At 39.6% G+C, this 11,999-nt stretch overlaps 1 protein-coding gene across 2 annotated transcripts in view; it reads left to right on the plus strand.

The window, feature by feature from the left end:
• Positions 1–11,999, plus strand: part of CALHM6 (calcium homeostasis modulator family member 6) — a 33,421-nt gene that overhangs the window by 13,938 nt on the left and 7,484 nt on the right. For both annotated transcript variants that reach the window (XM_047860758.1, XM_047860759.1), the window contains exons 3-4: positions 5,531–5,694; positions 5,831–5,899. The gene's annotated coding sequence lies outside the window, so the exon portion shown is untranslated. The remainder of the gene's footprint in view (positions 1–5,530; positions 5,695–5,830; positions 5,900–11,999) is intronic.

Consider the following 11,999-nt stretch of genomic DNA (forward strand, 5'->3'; position numbering starts at 1 on the left):
TGGACTCTTAGTGATTTGCTCTTTGAGAAGAATTTTTTTGTGTTCTGAGATGAAACAAGATCTTTTGTTATCTATTTAATCAGTTCTTGTGACTATTTTGTTTTCTCTATTGATGTGGAGTATGGAAAGCAATATTCTAATTATTGAATAGGTTTTGTTCATTTTAGCCTTGCCTTCTCTTTGCAATGTCACCCAAAAGTTTTTGAAGCAGGAGCCAGTTTGATTTAATAAATATTTGTCAAGCATCCATTATACTATCATAGTCTAGTGAGGGGGGCAACCCCATAATCAAATAACTATAATGCAATGAAATTTGTGTGAAGATTATTAATGTTTATACATGTCCGAGAAATAGTAGAGTGATAATTTTTCTGGGAGCTGCATCGGATATTTATGGAATGAAGCAAGATATAAACTGACTAAAGAGTTGTGAGAGATGATAAAGGAAGGTTTTAGAGAACATGAGCCCTGAAGAGGTTTTTGGAAGATGAATTGTTTGTCAGGTGTACAAGCAGGGGAAGAGCATTCCAGGAACAAGGAAGACCATGTGAAAAGGCACAGAGGCACGAACAGCATTGTGTATTTAGGAACCGAATTACTTTAGCATTGCCCTGAGTGCAGGCTGGACAGCAAAGCAGAGGGCTGGTCACCGAGGGCTTCATTTGTCATCATAGGGAACTTACACTTAGCCCTGTAGACAATGGAAAGGTAGTAAGGAAATTGGATATAGATGGATCATTCTGGTGAAAGATTTTTAAAGTAGATATTATGAAAATTATATATATTATATAAACACAGAGAAATGTGTTTCTCTGTGTAATGAACCACTATAAACATAGATTTCAGAATTGTAAACATTTTAAAAAAGTGTTTATTATGGGAAATTTCAAGAATAAACATAAGTAGAAAAAATAACATAAGGAAGCCTCTTGTACCTCTAAGTCAGTTTCAACAATTATCAACTCATTACCAATCTTATCTACTCTCCAACACACTTCCCTCCATTCCCAGATTATGTTGAGACACATCCCAAATGTCATACAATTCCTTCTGTAGAGTATATATTTTAGAAAAGAATACGTAAAACATCCACAGAGGGTACACCACCAAGAGTGAACCATTATGTGAACTACAGACTCTGCGTGATTATGATGTGTCAGTATAGCTTTGTGAGTTGTAACATATACCACTCTGGTGGAGAATGTTGGTAATGGGGAAAGCTGTGCATGTGTAGGGGCAAGGGATAAAGGGAAAAGTTCTGTACCTTCTCCCCCAATTTTGCTGTGAACCTAAAACTGCTCTATAAAACCAAAGTCTCAATTAAAACAAAAACTACTCCAAAAAGCAAAGCCCTCAATATCATTATCACACTTAAAAAACAACAATAATTTCTTAATATCATCAAGTATCCAGTCAGTATTTAAGTTCCTACTTGCCTCATAAAAGTATTACTTGTTTGAATTGGGATTCAAATAAGGTCCATATACTATAAAATTGGTGTGCCCCTTAAATGTCTTTTTAAAATATAAATTCTCAGGGCACCTGGGTAGCTCAGTCAGTTGAGTGTCTGGCTCTTGATTTTGGCTCAGGTCATGATCTCATGGTTCATGAGTTCAAGTCCCTCATCAGGCTCTGTGCTGGTGGTGCAGAGCCTGCTTGGCATTCTCTCCCTCTCTCTCTCTCTTTCCCTCCCCCATGCTCACTCTCTCCCTCTCCCTCTCTCTTTCTTTCTCTCAACATAAATAAATAAACATTAAAAAATAAAATATCAGTTCTTTATTTTAGTCATTTGATTCGTTGCTTAGAAAAATTTTAATTGTGGTTAAAATTTACCATCTTAACCATTACTAAGTGTACTTAGTAGTACTAAGTATTTCACAATGTTGTGTAACCATCACCACCATCCATCTCCAGAACTTTCAGCATCTTGCAGAACCAAAACTCCATACTCATTAAACAATGACTCCCCAAACCCCCTTTCCCCAGCCCTGGCAACCGCCATTCTATTTTCTGTTTCTATGCATTTGACTACTCTAGGTACCTCATGGAAGGTTCATCCATGTTGTAGCTTCTGTCAGAATTTCCTTCCTTTTTAAGGCTGAATAATATTCCATTATAAGTATATATCACATTTTGTTTATTCATTTATCCTTTGATGAACACTTGGGCTGTTTCTACTTTTTGGTTATTGTGAATAATGCTGCTGTGGACATGGATGTACAGATATATCTTTTTGAAGTCCTGCTTTTGATTCTTTTGGGTGTGAACCCAGAAATGGAATTGCTGAATCATATTTTTAGTTCAATTTTTAACTTTTTGAAGAATCACCACACTGTTTTCCATGGGGCTGCACAATTTCATAGTCCCACTAACAGTGTGTGCACAAGGATTCTAATTTCTTGACTCTTCAACATACTTGTTATTTTCTGTTTTGTTTTGTTTTTTGCTTTTGTTTTGTAATAGCCATCCTAATGAGTGTGAGGTGGTTATCTCATTGCAGTTTTAATTTGCATTCCCCTAATGGTTTGATGTTGAGCATCTTTTCTTTTTTCTTTTTTTTTTATTTAAAAAAAATTTTTTTTTCAACGTTTATTTATTTTTGGGACAGAGAGAGACAGAGCATGAACGGGGGAGGGGCAGAGAGAGAGGGAGACACAGAATCGGAAACAGGCTCCAGGCTCTGAGCCATCAGCCCAGAGCCCGACGCGGGGCTCGAACTCACGGATCGCGAGATCGTGACCTGGCTGAAGTCGGACGCTTAACCGACTGCGCCACCCAGGCGCCCCTTGAGCATCTTTTCATGTGGCCATTTGTATGTCCTTTATGGAAAAATGTTCAAGTTATTTGCCTACTTTTTTCATTGAGTTGTTTCTTTTTTGTGGTTGAACTGTAGGAGTTCTTCATATATTCTGGATGTTAACCCCTTATCAGATATATTATTTGCAAATATTTTGTACTATTCCATAGGGTGCCTTTTCATTCTGTTAATTGTTACTTTTTAAATATATTTTTTAAAGTCTATATATTCATTTTGGGGAGGGGGTGGTGGGAGCAGAGAGAGAGGGAGAGAGAGAATCCCAGGCAGGCTCCACACTGTTAGCACAGAGCCCAAGTTGGGGCTTGAACTCACGAACTGTGAGATCATGACCTGAGCTGAAATCAAGAGTCAGACGCTTAACCGACTGAGCCACCCAGGTACCCCTATTGTGTCCTTTGATGCACATAGTTTTTAATTTTGATGTACTACAATTTATTATTTTTTATTGCCTGTGTTTTTGGTATCATATCTGGATTTTTTTAAATAAAAATATACTGATAGTTTTCTATTCAAATTCAAATTTAGGATTTTTATTTTTATTGTTTTTCTGCTCCTTTTTGTCCTTAAGGTATGTCCTTTAAGGTTGTACAATCAAATTACTGTGTTTAAAGTCGCCTGAATTAGTTCTCTCTATGCCACTAATTCAATATGTAGTTACATTCATTTATTTAATTTTGCTTTCATTTGTGAAGAACTGCTTTTAATTTCAAATGTTTAATTATTATGTAAAGTGATTACATGGTAACAAAACTAAATCACCCCAAAAGGTATATTTTGAGAAATCTAGCTTTTATCCTTATTGTTTTCATACTGTTCTCTCTCTCTCAGTGGTACCCTTTTAAAAAATGTTTTTGATTTACCCTATTAAAAAAATATATATGTACACTTTTTTCTACTTTCCTTTTTATTACTTGACAATATATTCTAGAAGTCATCATGCCATACAATAAATAAGATATTACTCATTTCTTTTTTATGGCAGTATAGTACTCCATTATGTGGAAATAGTTCATTCAATCAGCCCTCTACAGGTAGACATTTGATTGTTTTTATTTTTTAGTTATTACAAATGAATAGCCTGTGCAGACATCTACAATTAATATTTTGCCATTTGAGTAATGCTTTTGTGAATTAAAGAAAAACACAAATATGTCATCTTTTTCCAAAAATTTTTAACATATATCTGTCAAGAGATGATAATATCCTGAATAACTACAATACTACTCTCACACATAACATAATGAAGAAAATAGTGGTTGGTTTCCAGGGATTGCAGGATGAGAAAATCACTGCTGTGGTGATCAGGATGAAAGCAAAGGCAGTGGCAGTGTATAGGGAAGCGAACTTGATTCAAGAGATATATAGACAACAGGTGGAGGTATTATTTAGCACGACTTGGTAATACAACGAGCACTTTTACTGTGGCTCTTTTAAGATTATTTCAATTTACCTATGAGGGTGAATAAAATCTCTTTGGATAATGTGTGCACATTCATTCTATTATAGCCCGTATGGTTTCTAATTTTAGAGCATATGCCTTGAGGACAATGAGCCCTGGAGGGAGCCAAAGGACAAGTAGAATAACCAACATTTATTTACCCTTTTGTCATGGAGACTCTGGTTACACCAGAAAATTAAGGGGCAGAGCAAAGGTGCAGTGACGTTATGGTCTCCAGCCTAATCTCACCTTCTTGAGCAAAGCAGAGTCCACAGTTCCTAGCTTGATGAGTCAAGGCACCCTAGGTATCCTCAGGGTCAAAGGAGTCTGTATCACAGATGCATTCTGTGTGTTTTATACAGTATTTCAGAGAACTTTCCCCTAAAAGCTTGACGTTAGCAATAGAAGCTCACATGAAGATGAAATGGAGAACAATCTTCCAAAATGGGCCAATACCATTTCATTCATTCATTCATTCATTCATTCACTCATTCACTCTGTATACTTGCCACTCAAAAAATATTAAAAAGTATTGATTGTCAGGAACTGTGCCAGGTGCTGGGAATACAAAGGTAAAAAAGATGTGCTCTTTGCCAAAGAAGAACTCACAGGCTAGTTGGGAAGAAAGAGACATGTAGGCAAATACTCAGCATATAGTGTAGAGACATGTAAAAGGTACTAAAGAGACCAGAAATTAGTGGGCAACTCATTTGGTCCAGTGATGGGGTGGGGAGATGGGTCACTTAGGATAGTCTTCACCAAGTAGGAGAGATTGAGTTGGTCTTCACTGGATGGATAAGGAGTCTAGTATGTACTAGAAGCTCTATCTTGCAGACAGGAAAACTGAGAAGTTTGCAGTGTGGCTGTATTGTATATTTTAGAGATCACTTGATTCCAGAGTGGAGAGTGAAATAGAAATTAAAAATCACATCAGGAAGCAACTTAAGGAGAACAGATGAGGCTCTGGACTGAGGGCAAAAGAAAGATCAAGAGGAGTTTAGGATGTAGGATTATAAGAATTTGGCGACAGATTCAATGTGAGAAGTAAAAGGGAGGGAGGAGTCAGAAATTAACAGGAGGCTTTTAGTTTTAACAATGGGACCATTAACTAGGATTTAGGAATGTTGGAGGAAAAAGAGGTTTTACAGGGAGTGAGAGGAAATAATGAGCTGGCTTTTTGAACACACCAAATATATACTTCTGGGACATATAAGTAGAGTAGGGAATAGGAGCAGATTGGTGAAAAGGTAGAGAGGTGACATTTTCTGTGTCAGATTGTTCTACACAGGGGAAACATCGGCCTCAAGAGAAGTGCAAACCACAGAGCCTGCATATATCAGAATTTGGGGAAGGAAGAGGAGCTGGAGAGGAATGAAAGAGACTTATGATCAATAGTCAGCTGAAACACAATAGAAGAGTCAGAATCGAGATATTTAAGGTAAGCACTGGCAAGCATTTCAACATAGAACTATATGCTTTCAAAACTGGCTCTCTTTCTTAGACAGTTAGGGCTGCTGGAACAAAATTCCACAGACTTGGTGGCTTAAATAACAACAAACATTTATTTCTCACAGTTCTGGAGGCTGGGATATTCAAGATCAAGATGCCAGCAAATCCCGTGTCTGGCGAGGACCCTCTCTTTGGTTTGTTGATGGCTGCCTTGTTATATCCTCACATGGAAGGGGAGGAAAGAGATCTTGGGTCTCTTTCTCTTTTTCTAAGAGCACTAACCCCATCGCGAGGGCCCTACTCTCAAGACCTAATCTAACCCCAGTCACATCCCAAAGGTCCCACCTCCAAATACCATCACACTGGGGATTAGGTCTTAAACATATGAAATTTAGAGGGAGGCAAACATTCAGGCCATAGAACATTTTCCCGCTACATCATGCTTTCTCAAAGTTTGCCAGAAGAAGGGAAGCAGTGTTGAGAATGTTTTTCCTAGGATGGGAGAGTCTTGAATATATTTTTAGGGTTATGAGGAGGAGCCAAGTGGAGGGTGAAGGTGGATAAGTGATAAGAATAAGGTCCCTGATGAGGTAGTGGGAACTAGAACATGCCTGTGTCTGTATCAGAATAAGCAATTCCATATGCTAGTATTTATGTATTCAGTTTGCTCTTCCCTGGGGTCTTTTTCATGACATTATCAACCTTTCAGGTCTCAGTAAACTTATGAATGTAAAAAGTAGGATATTTTAGATATCTCCAAGACCATGTTTGGTCCTAAACTTTTATCTTTATAGCTTTTTCTATAAAGTCCACTATCCCAGAACTGAAAAGAACTTTCTGAGTTGTTGCATGGATTTCTCCCTGCTTCCAAGCCAAATCTACTGCAAATACTTCTTTCTCTAGAAGGAGCCACCGGACATATTATTGTAGTTCAACTATGTTCAACTATATTTAACTTTAGATTAGAGTACAGATCCTTGCCAAGAGACAGCTGGCCCAATCCATGCACAGAAACACCATCTTAATCAACTACTGGGCCTAGAGTGGTTGAATTTTTGGCAAAGAATTGCCTCTTGATCTGTCTAAACTCAAGTAACTAGTTTTGCAGTTCCTTCCCCCCCCCCCCCATTCATTCATTTAGATTTGACATCCTCATGAGGGACTCAACCCAGCAGGTGTTCAGAAAGCTTAAAAGAAAGGGGGTTGAAAAGTGTATTGTTTAGACCTGGAGGTTTTCCTGACCATCTGAAATGCCTTAGGCAGCCACAGAATAGTCACAGGTTACAGTTTTCAGGAACTGCTGACGGTGGGGGAGGGCATTTTCTTCTTCCTGTCGGTTTTAAGTGTCTCTGCAGCAATAAAAATTATGTCAGTGGACACTTTTACTTATTAGGTTCAGTTTTTGTGCTTCTTTCCCTGGGGTGTTTTTCCTCCCAACAGTGGCATTTATGTTAGCTTTTCACAAGATTCTCTACGAACCTTTGGAAAATCTTTTCCAAAGGGAAACAATGTCATTTCTTTTACATCTTTGGGAAAATCACCTTACAAGTCTTGGTAGTCTGGTTTTGGGACTTTCTGTGGCTTTCTTAAAGGGTCATTTCTGTGTTGCCGAATGCTGGAGTAGCTGAGGCAACTTTGTGGACACACATCTATTGGCTGCATGATAGAGCTCTCTAAAAGGCCTGGAACCAAATGTCTCTCTTTCCTCCCGAGACATAGGAAATCCTGTTTGTGATCCAGGTGGAGTCTCAGGTAGGTGCCTCCACTCAGGATGTTATCCCCCTTGTGTTGGTGGGAGGATAGAGAATTGTTCACTAGAGCACAGAGGTCAAGGTGATCTGTATTTTCTCCCCTGGCATGTGTATAATCATTCAACCCGAAGGCTGGGCTATTTTCTATTTCTGGGTGTGAATGGGAGAGGATGGGCCACGGCTTAGAGCAGAAGGTACTCTCATCTGGCTTCCCTCCACCTCCACCTCCACCTCCACCTCCACCTCCACCTCCACCAACACTCTGAATCTTGCTTCACAGGGAAGATTGAGGCCACAGTTCATGAGCTCTGTCAAGGTCTTCCCCTAACGTGTCCAATCCCATCCCCAACCATGAGCCCTCTCGCTTTCGTTACTCTCTTCTCAGGGGATAGGGTAGTTTTTGTGCAGTTCAGAGTCGGACTGTTTTGATTTGGATCCCGACCCCTTCTACCTCCTCAGAGCCTTGCTTCCTCGGTCATTTCCTGTCTCCTATAGCTTCAAATGCCTGCATTCTTAAAAAAAGAAAAATAAAAGAGCAACAGCCACCCAGTATCTTTACACTGGGTATCTTTTGTTTCTTTCCATTCACAGTCAAATTCCAAGAACCATCTTGGAATAATCACATGGTGACTCACCTCCTGCTGACTCCTCAATCCACTACAACAAATCTGCCTCCGTCTTGCCCTGAAATTGCTCTGAGGCAGAGACATTCTCCTAATCAAACCCAATGTCCCTTTTCTGGCCTTTCTTGGCTTTTCTGTGGCATCTAATGTCTCTGCCCACTCTGCTCTCCTTGAGACTCTTAGCTTTCATGTAACCAGTTTCTTCCATCTCCGTCTGTGAATGGAAAGTTCGGTCTCACCTGTGCTCTTCGTTCCCTGGGGCCTCTTGAATGGTGGTATTTCTACAGATTCTTTGTTCCTTATATTTCCTGAGGTCCATGCTCTCCCCAGATGTTGCCATCCACATCCACTGCTTCTACTATTATCCGTGTACTGATGACTCCACAGCCTGTCTTCAGTTCAGGCCTCTCTTCTGAACATCTGATGTTGTCTGGATGCTTCAAAGGCACCTCAAACTCAAAATATTCAAAGCTTATTAGCTTCTTTTCTAAGCTGCCTCCTTGTGGTCCCTCAGCCTCCCAAGAGAGACAGGAGACACTCCAGAGCCATTGCCACTCCTACTACTCTCTAGCCTCTTTGATGCACTGAAAGCGCCAGCAAATTGAACTCCTTTGTAGTTTCCTGTCCAACTCTGTCTTTGCTATCAACCTAATGACTCGCAGATTGTTATGAAAATCAAGTGACACAGCATATAATTAATGTGCATAGCACCTGATAAAAATCTTAATTGAATCCCAAACCAAGAAAGTAGCATTTCCAGGTGCCTCTGTTGTTTGATATATACAGGCCACAAGGAATTAGCATTTCCTCTTTTAAGCCATTAAACTCTATGTGATTCATGCACTGCACAGAAACAGCAAAGTCACTAAGTAGTCTGCTGGCTTGAAAGATTGAGGCCACTGAGAGTCTCCGGAAATCGGGATTGTTCTGACTTTGCAATCCTCAGGTGACTCCTGAAGTGATTTAAGTTTCCAGGAAAAATAGTTGACGTACCAGAAATGTATGAGTTTTGTTTGTTTTTAAAGAGCTACCACTGATTTAAAAGGTCTTCTCCCTGTGGGATCTCCCCTTTCTGGGACTTGTGTGCTGGGTGGATGCACACTATCATGCCGGTCTCTCTCTATTCTCTGTCTCCCACAGCCCTTTCCTTTCTGTGAGGAGGAGAGCTGTTGTAAATCCAACTTCATTTCGTTGAACATTCAACCATGTGAAAAATGTAATAATAAAGTTTATTCTCTTTGCTATTCTCCAATATGATGCAAATTATCTGACCTTTCACATACTAATTATGCAGTGAAACATAACACTACTCGCTTAAAGAATACAGTAAATTTATTAGCTCATGTAACAGGCAGACTTTTCTTCTTTCAATCTATTCATCCTGGACCTCTGCCCTATGTCAGCAGCAATGGTTGTGGGCTAGGGAATGCCATGTCCTGACTGGCTTCGATCCGACTGGCAAGGCAGTGATTTTAAACTGGGAAAGAGCCACTGTGCGCGGGTGATAGCAGTGGAGCAGGGGATAGAGATGACTTTTCCTGAAGGATGGGTGGCCTAATAAAATGGTGGACACCTCAACAGGAAAGTGTCATTCTATTAGTGGAGATATATGCAGCTAACAAATACCCATTACATGAAGCATAATGAATGTAAAGGAAATGGAAGGGGAACAAAGGATTAAGTAAAGGAGTTGCTGGAAGATTCTTTAAGAAAAAGAAAGAAGCATATGTCGTGGCAACAGAGCTTCTAGAAGAAAAAAAACGGAAGACAAAAGAAACTGAAGGAAGAAAAGCAAAGAAAGATTTAATTGGGAAAGTTTCAGTTTGAGGGGGAACAAGGAATTATCCTAGGACATTTATTTCTTACCTGTTTTTAGTGAAGGATTTCCAACTTTTGATGTGTTTTGTTTACCTCCTCCTCTCTTAATGAAGCACTTAAAAAATAAAGTTTGCTAGTGATTGCTATGGCCAGGCCTTATTCTCAATTTTAGGGTGACTATAGCTGATAGAATCAGTACTGGGTGTCGCCTCGATTATAGACTGGCATGTTATACTGCTGCAACCCCTTTCCTTCTGTCTGTTGACTGTTTTGCCATAGCCACTGTTGATTAACCACTGGTCATGTCCAGCTAAAGTTCTGGAAGGTTTACCAGAATGAAGAAATATAGCAACTGGACAGATTTTTTTTTTTTTAATATGCAACCAAGCAGAATAAACAAAGTTTGCCTCTCTTTTTAAAGAAGGAAATGTTTGTCATACCAGGTTTCTAGGGCTGGGAGGCTACTGCCTTCATCATGGACTTCAGTGTTACTGAGGAGAAATTAATTAGCCTCCTTAGCTGGTGGATGAGACAGTGGAATATGATCACCACTCAGTCTACAGTCCCAACTGACAGACCCTTAACAATGAATAATACGATCTCTTCCAGCATTTACTTGTTACTTAACATTTAGCAGATCTTGATTAAAGTGGCCTCTTTGGTTACGAAAGTTTTAATGACATTCTCTCACTTCATGCATCTGTTTTCGCATATTTCTACTTTGATCCTTCATAAATGAAGAAGAGGGAACTTTCCGCTTATTCATAATAGTCCATTCCAACTGCTGAAGAGATCCAGGCTTCTAATAACTAACGGATGAACCTAAGAGATTTGAGAAAACAATAAACAACTGTGCAGGCTGCTGAAGGAAGTATTTCTGATTCTTGGCAACTTTAAATAAGTGAATAGGCAACCACAGCAGGTCTCCCCAGTAAACAGCTCAGGCAGCAATCTGGTGATATCATTTGAATAGCAATAAACTATCTTTCTGCCCCCAACCTTTCTTCCTTTTTGGCGTCCCTCTGCACTGATCAGGGTCTGGGGTACAGAGTGAAGGCCTTTATGAAATAAAAATATTCTATACCTCTTTAGTTACACCATGCAACTTCCACAAAGCCTTTATTAGAAAGACTCAATTTCAGTGGCACCTGGGTGGCTCAGGCGTTAAGCATCCGACTTTGGCTCAGGTCATGATTTCATGGTTTGTGAGTTTGGGTCCCACATCAGGTGAGCTCGTGCCCCACTTTGGGTGAGCCCTGCTTTTCTGTCTCTCTCCCTCTCTCTTTCTGTCTCTCTCTGTCTCTGCCCCTCCTCAGCTTCTCTCTCTGATGCTCTCTCACTTGCGCTCTCTCTCTTTCGGAAGAAAGAAAGACAGAAAAAGAAAGAAAGACTCAACTTCACACAAAGGGGGTGAAAATACACTTGGAACTCAGAGGATGGTGTGCACCTTTTCCTTAGTATGAAATCTTTACCTAGATGCCTCTCTGTTTTTATGGATCACCACTAAGCATTTCATTGATCTCTGATGGTCTCTGAGAAAGACCTTTTTCTTTCTGTCTCCTTTCTCCCTCTCTACGAACTTGGATCCTCCCCATTAATACTTTGTGTCGAAGGTCAAGGAGACCCTACAGGTCTGTGACTGGGAATTATAGACTTGTGCTGTATATTAGAGTAGCCACTAGCCACATATGGCTACTGAACACTTAAAATGTGACTAGTGTGACTGAAGAAATGAATTTTTAAATTTAATTTAATTTTAGTTTATTTAAATTAAAAAAATTGAAGCTATTAAACAAAATTTTACTGTTTTGGTAGGACTACATTTCACTGTAAGCTTCGAAAATTTACCATTGAATTGAGATGTGCTAAAAGTGTAAAATATAGAGTTCAAAGACACTTTTTAAAAGGATGTAAGTGGTCTCAATAATTTTTTTTAATTTTTTTAACGTTTTATTTATTTTTGAGACAGAGAGAGACAGAGCATGAATGGGGGAGGGTCAGAGAGAGAGGGAGACACAGAATCTGAAACAGGCTCCAGGCTCTGAGCTGTCAGCACAGAGCCCGACGTGGGGCTCGAACCCACGGACCGCGAGATCATGACC

This window comes from Prionailurus viverrinus, chromosome B2 (assembly GCF_022837055.1).
Source record: "Prionailurus viverrinus isolate Anna chromosome B2, UM_Priviv_1.0, whole genome shotgun sequence".
NCBI classification, from domain to species: domain Eukaryota; kingdom Metazoa; phylum Chordata; class Mammalia; order Carnivora; family Felidae; genus Prionailurus; species Prionailurus viverrinus.